We start from the raw sequence: 12,352 nt of genomic DNA, 5'->3' as shown, positions 1-12,352 counted from the left end.
GATAGGCTACAGAGGGACCTAGACAAATTAGAGGATTAGGCCAAAAGAAATCTGATGAGGTTCAACAAGGACAAGTGCAGAGTCCTGCACTTAGGATGGAAGAATCCCATGCACTGCTACAGACTAGGGACCGAGTGGCTAGGCAACAGTTCTGCAGAAAATTACCTAGGGGTGACAATGGATGAGAAGCTGGATACGAGTTGACAACAAGGGCATGTTGTCAAGAAGGCAATGCCATTTTGGGCTGTATAAGTAGGAGCATTGCCAGCAGATCAAGGGATTGATCATTCCCTTCTATTCGGCATTGGTGAGGTCTCATCTGGAGTACTGTGTCCATTTTTGGGCCCCACACTACAAGAAGGATATGGAAAAATTGGAAAGTGTCCAGCGAAGGGCAACAAAAATGATTAGGGGGAGGAACACATGACTTATGAGGAGAGGCTGCGGGAACTGGGATTATTTAGTCTGCAGAAGAGAAGAATGAGGTGGGATTTGACAGCTGCTTTCAGCTACCTGAAAGGAGGTTCCAAAGAGGATGGAGCTAGATTTTTCTCAGTGGTAGCAGATGACAGAACAAGGAATAATGGTCTCAAGTTGCAGTGTGGGAGGGTTTAGGTTGGATATTAGGAAAAACTTTTTCACTAGGAAGGTGGTGAAGCACTGGAATGGGTTACCTAGGGAGGTGGTGGAATCTCCTTCCTTAGAGGTTTTTAAGGTCAGGCTTGACAAAGCCCTGGCTGGGATGATTTAGTTGGGGATCGGTCCTGCCTTGAGCAGGGGGTTGGACTAAATGACCTCCTGAGGTCCCTTCCAACCCTGATATTCTATGATATTCCTAAACTTAACTGAGTTAAAATCTGAAACACTAAGAGCTAAGAATGACACTGATTTTCATAGTAGCTGCTTTCTTCTGAACCAAAACCCCTCTACATGAGCAAAGAGAAGAACCCAAATAACCCACATTGACTGCCCTTTTGAAGGGTGTCGTCCTATTTCCCAAAAGAAATGGAGTACTTGTGGCACCTTAGAGACTAACAAATTTATTTGAGCATAAGCTTTCATGAGCTACAACTCACTTACTCCTTTTCTTTTTGCGAATACAGACTAACACAGCTGCTACTCTGAGTCCTATTTCCAGCAATACTGAAGGTTAAATGAAGGAAATTCATATCTGGTCTTTGAGACAGAAACAATACAACATTTGCTTGCCAACACAAAGTCATTTGTAGGTAGACAAGTCTTGGATGTGGATTATTTGCACAACTAAAAGTCAGAAATCTCTATCATGATGTGACAGTTGCAGAATGACTTAAGTTACAAAAGTCTATAAACAGTGAGTGTGAAGACTGTCATTTAGAATAACTTTATGTAGACTACAATTTATAAAAAAAATAGCCTAAGATTCAAGGTCAGGCTTGACAAAGCCCTGGCTGGGATGATTTAGTTGGGGATTGGTCCTGTCTTGAGCATGGGGTTGGACTAGATGACCTCCTAAGGTCCCTTCCAACCCTGATACTCTATGATTCTATCCCTGGGCGGCTTCCTACCACTGGTTCCCCTTTTCTTCCTGGGCCTACCAGTTCCTAAAGCCTCCTCCCTCTTCCCAGGGAGTATCTACAGCGTACAGTCCCCATTCATTCCTCCTGGGGTGTCTACCTTTTTCCAGCATCTCTTTCTGCTTTCAGGTCTTGGGCTTTATAGGCCCCACCTATTTCTGCCCAGCTGAGTCTCCTGAATCAACTGCCTAATGGGTTAACTGGCCCATCTGGCCTGCATTAAGCCTTGCAGGGTGAGTGCGGGGCAGTCACCCCATCACACAGGGATATTATAGAAGTCTACACAATCATGAATGGTGTGGAGAAAGTGAATAAGGAAGTATTATTTACTCCTCATAATACAAGAACTAGGTTCACCCAATGACATTAATAGGCAGCAGGTTTAAAACAAACAAAAGGAAGTATTTCTTCATACAACGCACAGTCAACCTGTGGAACTCATTGTCAGGAGATGCTGTGAAGGCCAAAAGTATAACTGGGTTCAAAAAAGAATTAGGTGAGATCATGGAGGATAGGTCTAGCAATGCCTATTAGCCAAGATGGTCAGGGCTCATGCGATAATTGCCTGTTCTGTTCATTCCCTCTGAAGCACTTGGCATTGACCACTGTCAGAAGACAGGATACAGGTCCAGATGGATGATTGGTCTGCCCCAAAATGGCCGTTTTTATGTTTCATTGTACCAGAGGATCACTGTCGACCATCGTCTTCAACCTGTAGATTTAGGATCTTTTAGATATCCTGGATCTAGACTATAGAGTGCCTTGAAGTCAGAACCAAGACCAGGAACTCAATTCAATATTCTCTGGGAAGCCAGTACAGGGAGCGGAGAACAGGTCTGATATGCCACCATTTGTGTCTGAGGAGATGAGCTGCTGTGCTTGGTACTAGGTCTAAATGCTGAAGCTTCCTGCCCAGGTATAGTGCATGGCTGTAGTCCAACAGAGAAGTGATGACAGCATGAATAACTGAGGCCAGGACAGTGTCCACCAGTATGGTACAGAGTCTTTTAGCCAAACAGAGATGATAGAAAACATTACTTATGGATGCTGCTACGTGATGCTATGTAAAGCAGACAGGTGAATTTCACCCTCTGCAAGCCTTAGTCTCTTAAACATTTAAAATTTTTCCAAAGTGCTTTGTGCCCTTTGTACCTTCTGCCTCTCGTGGCACTGTCTGGATGCACTGCACTCTCGTCAATTATAAAGTCAGAAGGCACCATTACATCATTCAGTCTAACCTCCTGTATAGCACAGGCCTGAGAATTTCACTCATTCTTCCATCAAACACAAAAACTTGGGGTTGAGCTAAAGAGTATCTTTTAGAAAGAGACACCCCATCTTGATTTTAAGATCCAAGTGGCAGAGAATCTGCCACACCTCTTGGTAAGTTGCTGCAATGGTTAATTACCCCTCTTGTTAAAAGTGTGCTCCTTATTGTCTGCTTGAATTTATCTAGCTTTACCTTCCAGCCATGAATCATCCCAGTTTTACAGATAAGGAAACCAAGGTACAGGGAGACAGGGAACAAAGCACAGATCTGGACTGCTTTGTCTATTGTAGGGTTTCTCATGAGTAAGGCTATGTTTTAGTCATGGGTATTTTTAGTAAAAGTCATGGACAGGTCATGGACAGAAAACAAAAATTCACAGCCTGTGACCTATCCGTGACTTTTACTATATACCCCTGACTAAAACTTTGGGGGTAGGGCAGCTTGGGAGGGCAGACCTGGGGATGCTGCAGAATGGGAGTTCCTGTTGCCCTTCTGGGGAGCCCCCATCCCAAGTAAGCACCATCCCACACCCCAACCCCCCCCCAATACCCAAATTCTTGCTGCTGGGTATTGCCTGAGCTGCTCAGGCAGCTCCCGGGCCAGGCACACTGGCCGCTGCAGAAGTAATGGAGGTCACGGAAAGTCACGGAATACATGACTTCCGTGACCTCCATGACAAACATGGAGCCTTACTCATGAGCACTAATGCCTATGCATGCTGGTTTGCTATTATAGGATTTCTGAGGAGGAACAGGACTGTGCATAAGTTTGTTAGTGCAGGGATGCTTATGAGTATTGGTTCAGGCACTTAGTTATTGAAGAACTGCTCTTGACTGCAGGCATTGATTGAAGATAATTACAAGGGGCCTTGTAAAAAAAACCAGTAGGTCAGATCTGAACCTTCCAACCTTGATATGGTCCCTTTAAACTTGGAAACATAATTGCTCTCAGAACAATATAGAATGATAACAGCAGACTACAATCAAATTATATAACAAAAATAATGTTAATATTTTATCTTGCTATCAATTATGTATAAAGAAAAAAACACTTCAAAGATGGGTACTTAGTAACGGAAAACTAGAAGCAGTTGCATCAAAAGGAGGAAATGGAAATATTTTCCTGTTCAGAATAACACATTTTAGATTATCCCTTGTCATTATAAACCTGAGCCTAACATCAGAGAGAGAGGGTTTTCATTACCCCGGGCCTGTGTGAAGGTCACTGAACTTGGGATAATATCCAAATGTATTTCTGTAATGTCTCCAGTGTTAATCACTATTTGAAATGAACGCACATCATGCTTTATTATTAGATAGTGTATTTTCATAATCTGTCTGTGCAGGGTTTGAACAAGGCTTACAGAGGAGAGTATAGGGATTTACACGCCATGAATACCACAGCCCGCTGCAGAATTGGGAGTGTGAGCAATAGGCAGGAAAGGAGCTTTGGAAAGGAAGGGACCCACAGAGCAGAAAGCACTATAGGCACTGACTAGTCAACAGCTGCACCAATCTAGCAGAGGCCCTGAGGGTGAACTGTCCTTCTGTAGTGAGATCTATCTTCTCCGGGAATCAAATTAAGGTTCACCCTTTCTCACAGTGCAAGCACCACAGAGGGGATTTTTCTGGATTCTGAAGTTTAATGTTTTCTCTGCTGGTCCATCTTTTTCTTCATCCTTTGTTTTACAATATTATAGCAGGTGTCACCCTGGTCTTGTTACACATAATTTTCCAAGTTCTTTTTCTTAGCATGCAAGCAAATGTTCAGTCTTATGAAGACATGCTGTGTTATTCATTTTTGGTTATGCAAGGTTCTGCGTAGAGGCAGTGGTCCTTGGTGAGGGAGTTATGCTAGTAGTGGGAATAGAGTTTGCTCTCAGTTCAAGGCCAACTCTTGAAGCAAAATTGCTTCCTGGGAACCAGATGTTGACATTAGGCGGAGAATCCTGAAAAAAGGAATTGCTCTGCATGCTGTTTGTCCACCTCTGCTCTAGGACTGGCGTATATATGCAATAAAACAAGTTACCCTTAGAATAATGCAGACTCTGCATCACTGATTTTTCCTCCACTGACAAGCAGGCTTGCAAGTTCCTAGATATTTGCTAACACTTGGCAGGAAGTCAACATTCTTGTTTAATTTTATAGCATGAAAGAATCTTCTTCTATGTCACATGGTATTAAACTTTTCCTGGTCCCTTCTCTCCTAATCAAATTAAAGGGGGGGGAAATTATTTAAAACTGTGTTCTGAAAAAAAAACCCACAACAAAACCTGGATGTAAATATGAAAGTAACTGGCAGTGACTAAAACCCAGATGTCTTATTGCTTCAGTAATGTTTTATCAGTAATGAACCAACATCTTCCTCTGTAATTCTCTGATATATACTAATTCTCCCCAGAATAGGGTAGCCATTTTATAAGAATATGTTCCCCCTAATATGTCTAGCTGACCCTTTATATTTGGCAGAGCCACAAAGCTGTAGCCCTAAAGTAGCCATTTAGAAAACTACCTGTTGTTGGCTGCATCACCAACAACTAGTGAAGGATGACAGACTGGAAGGCCTAGAGTCACTTGTCTACAATGTATCTAAAAAGTTGTCAGTACACTGTTGGTGCTAGATCATAATGCATTAATATTCAATGTACAGGTGCAGTATAAGCCATGCAGTCTTCCCTCAGACAGCTCTGGCTGGACTGACCCCTCTCCCCCCCGCCCCAGGGATTGAAATAGGGGAGTCCAGCCTCTGTTGCCTTGTCTCTCTGCTGGCATCGCCAATGTGGGTGCCAGTCTAGTTGTGGTTTTGGTACTTTATTTAATTTCTGCAACTATTAAGAGAGGTGCTCTAGGTGCCCTTGTTATAACTTAAAAATACTCTCTGTGCAACAAGCCAGGCAATTTAACTAAATGCTCACCCCACTCCAGTGATCCTCCAGAGGTTTCAAAAGTCTGGGAATGAAAATTAGCTTTGCAGCATGGAAACTTGTCCGCTAGGTCATGCATTGAGATCCCCCCAATGCACTTTACTTATACAGGCCATCAAAGAGCCAGCAAATGCTCATGACTTTACACTACTACATGCCATAGTCTGATTTCACGTGCAGGCTAGAGGAAAAAAGCTGCAAAAGGCCCATTACAAGCCACCCGCTCTCTCCAAACACCCAAGATTATTTGGGGTGCATTATGCATGCACTATGGACCTTTGGAATTAATCGTGGGCAATTTCAGCTATGGAGGAAGATGGCCCTGGGGCTTGGGTGGTAGACCCAGGTTTAATTCCTCACTCCACCACAGAGCTGCTGTGTTACCTTAGGTAAATCACTTAATCTCTCTGTGCCTCTCTTGTTCACATGAGGATAATAGCACTTCCCAATGGATAAATCCATTAAAGACTAGTAGGCACTCAGATACTGGCAGCTATATAATGATCTAAAATAGCTTCACAGTACCTTTCAGATTCTCCAAATTTTGAGCATTAAAACAATTTATTTGCTTTTCAGGGCATTTATATACAAGCTTGAATTGGCTAAGTCTCATCAGACATCTACAGAAACATTTTTTTCAAACACTTGAGTGTAGCCCTGCTGCCAGAAATATATCCTAGCTTTTCTCATTGATGAAAATCAAATTCAAGAGTGAGATGGAACAGCAATCACTCTCCAGTTTTATAGAAACAGGTAAAAAAAAAATCCCATTGCCTTTAAAGTAGTTCAAAATCTTTATATCTGTAAGAAAATAAGTTCCTGCTTAAGCGCCTGGCAACTCAATTTGGGAAGATCTCTGCTGCAGTCGCTATGCTACAGGAAAACCACTAGTGTAATTCCGCTCAAGAGGAAGTTTGGGATAAGTATATTGGAAGGTAGCAAAGCTCAGATTTCTGCAGTTGTTAAGATGGTGGTTACATCCGCTGCTTTTAATTATCCTTGGGAAAATCAAATTAGCTCAAAATAAACAGGACCATATGGTCTTTCCCTGTCATGTAAATATTCTTAATTAAATCCCATTAAAGTTTATCAACAATAAACAGAACAGTTACTGTGCAAGTTTTACTGCAGATTTGCAAATTGACACAAACTCATGTTTCCTCACATAAAGTTAAGGCAGAGGGGCAGATTCTCATTTACACTTTATGCTTCTCTTGCAATGTAAAATGGCCATAAAGTGAGAACATATGTGTACCCACTTTAAGGCCTCTTTGCACAACTACCGTCAACCCATTAGCCGCTTCTCAACATTTTGTCATTACTTATTCTCAGTCCAGAAGACCGTGGCAACATACAAACTTTCCCAAATTGCTTTACAAGTTTATCACCTTGGTATATATGCACACTCTATCATTGAATTGCAGCCACTTCTGGACTAAAATATGCCCAGGACGCTATCTCTCTACCAAGCAGTGGTCCATGGTCTGGAAAAGTTTGAGAATCCCTGGGTTAAGGTATTAAAGAGAAAAGCCTCAGTGACCTCATGCCAGAAAGAGCCTTTGAACAAGGAGCTTTATAAGTGTAAGGGGACTGTTGCCACCTTACTAACATTCAGTGGGGGTGTTTTAGTTGCTAGCTCCCAGTACTAAAAAGGGGGAAGGGTCAATAGGGAATCAGGACCCTGAGACTGACAGCCCCCAGGAACAATGGGGAGAGGCCAATGCTCCAGGTCAGCCTAAATGACAGGGCGAGCAGGTTAATCAGGGACTCAGGAGGCCAGGGAGATCCCGTCCTCCGTGTGAGCTGGATTTGCCTGGGTCAGACAGAGTGGGGCTGAGCTAAGGAGAAAACAGGGGCTCAAGCTGAGCTGGGGAGTAGAACTGTGCCCGATCCAGAGGGACCACAAAAGCAGCCCAGAGAGACTTGCCCTGTCCTGAGAGCAGAGCTGCAGCCCCAAAGCCAGAGGCACAGCCCAGAGAGAACAGACTTGCCTGGGAGCAGAGCTGCAGCAATCAGAGCCAGAGGGGCTAGAAAAGCAACCCACGAAGCAGGTCAGTGCTGTGAGCAGAGTCACAGAAGCAGCCTGCAGAGCAGACCTGTCCTGGGAGCAGAGCTGCAGCAACCAGAGGCAGAGGGGCCAAAGAAGCAGACCAGGGAGCGGGAGGCAGAGCAGCAGCAGCGCACAGACAGAGTGGTGCTGCTGGGGCTGGAGCAGTCCAGAGCTGGGTGCGGTAAGCAGCTCGGGAGACCGAGGGGGACCCTGGGCAGTGGGCTAAGCACAGGGAGACGCCTCAGCCAAGAGGCTCTGCAGGCCAGGCTTGGATCATAACCCCGACAGGGCGGGGGCGACACTGGGAAGAAGGGTCGTACCACTTAGAGCCTGAGAGCGTGTGGCCACCACCAGAGCGAGTGTCCAACCCACAGTATCCCTGCAGCACAGCCAGGGCCTGAGAAGGCGGCCTGGGACTTACAAGGGACAGACTGTGAACTGCCCAGACGTTCCAGAGACACTGTTTGTGATGTTCCCTGCCACAGAGCGGATTGATGGGTTTCCTTTCACCTTTCCCATTTTTCCTGATTCTTTTTAAAATTAATTGTTGATTAAATAACTTGCATTTGCTCTAACTTGTATGTAATGGTCAGTGGTTCAGAGAAGTGCCTAGTGCAGAGAGAGCCCCCCCGGAGTGGGGACACCCTAGCCCCTGTCCTAGGTGACCGCAGCAGGGTTGTGGGTCGAGCCCCCAAGGAATCCTGGGCACAGCCTTGTTGGGGTTACGAGGACTCTGCCAGACAGGAGAGTGGAAGGGGAGTCCTCAAGGGCAGGGAGGCCACTGGGTAAAGGAAGTGGGAACGAGGACTCAGACCCTTTTGCTAGCCCACTTCACTGGGGTAGTGCAGAAGCCAGGAAAGTTCCCCACAATAGCGGGACTATTCCCCTGCTTACATAAGGAGACAGATCTTTATCCATTTTTGGTACTTGACTCAGTGTGGGATCTGGGAATGCCTGAACCTTTAATATCACCATAAGCAGAGTGAGTGATTACAAATATATGGTTTCAGAGTAGCAGCTGTATTAGTCTGTATTCACAAAAAAGAAAAGGAGTACTTGTGGCACCTTAGAGACTAACAAATTTATTTGAGCATAAGCTTTCGTGAGCTACAGCATTTGATGAAGTGAGCTGTAGGTCACGAAAGCTTATGCTCAAATAAATTTGTTAGTCTCTAAGGTGCCACAAGTACTCCTTTTCTTTTTTACAAATATATGGTTTGCTTGTATGTTGATGCCTTACTTACTTGTTCTGCAGAACGCCACTGATTAGCTGCCAGTTCCAGATTTGCAATTGTCTGTAGGGTTTAAGTCTTCTTAATGTTCTGGTCTTAATTCAGTTGTTTGTAAATCTTCTTCCTTGAAATAAAATGGAAGTAAAGAAGCACTTTTTAATACATAATGTAATTTTTCTTTTTATGGCCTGTAACTGCTTCTTGTGCACATAATAGATAGTGCTGAGGATGGTTTTTATGGTATAAACAGAGATTAAAATTGCTCAGGACCCCATTTCTGCTTATTGTTCTGTGAAGGAGTCTAAACTACATCCTATTCCGACAACACCACATCTTAAGCAAGGGAAATATCTCCATGGGGAAACAGTTATGGGTAAAACAAATGGCAGAGTGTTAATAAAAAAGACTAGTAAGTTTTCATCTGTCATTCAAAGTGTTTTTGATCTGTGGAAAACAATTTTATAATAAATAAGGCTCTAGCACTTACTGGCCTGTGCAGTGAAAAGGTTTCTTGGTCAAGGTTAAAGGAGGTGACTCTCTAAATAAACTTGCCCTTTGCCCAAATATTTGCTATTTGAAAGAATGAATTGTGTTCCAACTTGCTTTTGAGCAAGAACTGAAATATATTCCTTTGTTTGCTCTTTTATTCTTGCTTTCATAGTGAGGCGCCACTTTTATTTATTACTATTGATTGGATTTTAATCACAAAAGCTTAGCAGTAACCTGAGTCCAACGTCCAAGAAAGCTGAACTCAGTATCCGTAAGAATAGAAGAGGCCTTGCTGTTTTGGAAGTGACTTTGGGCCTTCTAACTGTGAAATAGATTAATAGGGTTTGAAACAATGGCCCCCACAACTACAGAATGAGGGAATCTGATACAAACAAAATAAATATGCTAGTCAAGTGAGAGCATCAAGGTGGCAGGTCACAGATGAGAATGCAGCATGGAAGAAAATAAGGAGGAATGAAGAGCACAGCATGGATTGTGGGAGGAGTGCAAGAAGAAGTTCAATGTCACTGTAGGTCACCTTCATGTCAGAGCTATAATTCTCAATTTGCCTCCAACCCAAAAGAACCATTTTGAGGTGGGAGCATTGTCTAGTAGCTAGAGCAGAGGACCAGGAATCAAGACTGCTGGGTTCAATTCCTAGCTCTGTCAGAGACACTCTCTGTGATCTCGCACAACTCTCTCTGCTTCCCATGCAACTAATGTGTGCAAAAGAGCATTAAGAGCCTTGATTGAAAGGTGCAATAAGAGCCGGGCCTCTATGTACTCTATGGCAATTTTTTAGCAGTCTGGGGATGCTGTGGCAGAGAAGTTCAGCAAATGACACAATCAGTACATCAGCCCCTACGTTAGTGTTGTTGAGATTAAGTTCAATGCATTTTACAGCATTCCCATATTTTCAACAGGACTAACAATGGATAACTAGTAGATGTTTTGGGATGAACACTCAAAATTTTTGGCATTTAGTTAAGAGACAGCTGGAGCTTTTCGAACCTGGGGAGGTGTGGGAAGAAAAGTGGGATCAGCACATTAAGCTGGGAACTTCTATTAAACACTAAACACTCACTGAAACCGTCATCTTTAGCATTCAGTGTTAACAGCTCTTTGAGAGGCAGGGGGCAGTTTTCTCAGAGCTGTTGTTCTAGGCTTTTGTCAACTCAGGGGAGACAAGACTGCATCGGCAGTCTTTGTTCATGTTTTAAGGTTTTCTTCTGTCACAGATCCAGATAGGCTCCCACCAGACTGCTCCGATGTTCCCAACCTCTCAGCAGGTTGCAAGGCTATTTTCTCCTCTGGCCTCTGGAACATTTCCTGAGCACAGACTCCCAGCTTGTTACCACTTAATGAAAAAGGGGCCCTGCAGCCCTCCTACCCAGGGCCTCTGGGACCAGTGCTGACCTCCAAGATACCCCAGTAGTTTAAACACCACCCACTTCTGGAACTCCAAAAAAGGTGTTAGCTTTCTGGGGTGCTGTCTAACTCTCTGAGTGGGTATGCGGTATGTGTAGCGTCTCTCTCTCTCTCTCTCTCACACACACACACACACACACACACACACACACACTTTGCACAGGAACCTACAGCACTGTTGCTCTTTACTTAATCCTTTGAGAAATACCCAGATCTATACAAAAATAAGAAACCCTACAATTATTTCCCCTCGCTCTATCGCACCCTTCCAGGGGAAGTTCTTGAAGAACCATCTGAGCTCACGTAGGCAGGATTCCCCCACCTCATCTGACTTCTGCAGCAGCGTGCCTCATTTTAAGCCAGTGAAACTAGCCAAAGACACACCCAACGAAAGCCACTACTGTCTTTTCTATAACTTTGCAGTCTCCTCTGTGAGGTGACTCCCTGGTCAGGTTCAACCGGTGACTTCACTGTCAGGTAACTCTCCCCTGACAAACCAGTTCTCCAAGTAGAAGCCAGTCTATTGTTTAGGATGTTCCTCGTTCAGTGGCAGAGCACACAGTTTTAATGGGCCGCTATCGTCAGCACTGTACTACTAACTCGTTGGAATTTCAGACCAACGTGGAGGTAAAGGGGCAATAGAGGAGGTAAAGAACCCCACATCGAAAATGGAGTCTACAGTCTGACACAGATATACCTAAAGAGCCTCCAATATCACAGAATTCATCAATTGTACAGACAGATTCCCCAAATCATCACAGTCATGAGGGTTGTAAAAACTAATAAAATGAAATTTTAGATTCAGGAGCACAATTCTGGACCAGTTGTTAGCTACCAAGGTTATAGAATACACAGGGTTCTATGCACGTATTATTTATTAGCAGGTCAACAATTTTCTGTAGAAATACGTTTGGTGGAAAAAAGGTTTTTGAAACAACTGAAATTTTCACAGAAAAATTCCTAGGCTTTTAAAATTTTTTTCATGTTTTTGTCAAAAAAACCTGAAAACCAAAAATTCTAAGCAGAGCAATTTTTTTGAAGTTGAAAACATCAAAAATAAATTTATAGCTGAAAAATGTTTTGATTTCAAAACAAAATAAAAAGTGGTTTTCAGCTGCTGAGGAAAAAAACTTCTTTTTAAACTGAAAATCTAAAAATTTTAAAAGAGATATTGTGACCCCCCCCAAAAAAAGTTTCTACTGAAGAATTATACATGCATTTTCCCCCCTCCAAACAGCAGTAACTGTTATTGTTTGTGACAATGCTGTGTATACATTAAAGTACCATCAGCATAGGTAGCAATTGGGCATTGGCTCCAATAGCACAGATAGATTACTGTCGATCATGTGACTATGTTCTGATGTCAATGGAATCTTGATTCCTGTCTGAAAGTTTTCCCCATTT

The 12,352-nt window shown here is 43.4% G+C and overlaps 1 long non-coding RNA gene across 1 annotated transcript in view; it reads right to left on the bottom strand.

Moving 5' to 3' along the window:
* Nucleotides 1-9,253, bottom strand: part of LOC119847518 — a 28,787-nt gene extending 19,534 nt beyond the window's left edge. The window contains exon 1 of the long non-coding RNA XR_005290104.2: nt 9,044-9,253. This is a non-coding gene — a long non-coding RNA (uncharacterized LOC119847518). The remainder of the gene's footprint in view (nt 1-9,043) is intronic.
* Between the last annotated feature and the right edge of the window lie 3,099 nt (nt 9,254-12,352).

Source organism: Dermochelys coriacea, chromosome 23 (genome assembly GCF_009764565.3).
Source record: "Dermochelys coriacea isolate rDerCor1 chromosome 23, rDerCor1.pri.v4, whole genome shotgun sequence".
NCBI classification, from domain to species: domain Eukaryota; kingdom Metazoa; phylum Chordata; order Testudines; family Dermochelyidae; genus Dermochelys; species Dermochelys coriacea.
This window is presented reverse-complemented; position numbering and strand designations above follow the sequence as displayed.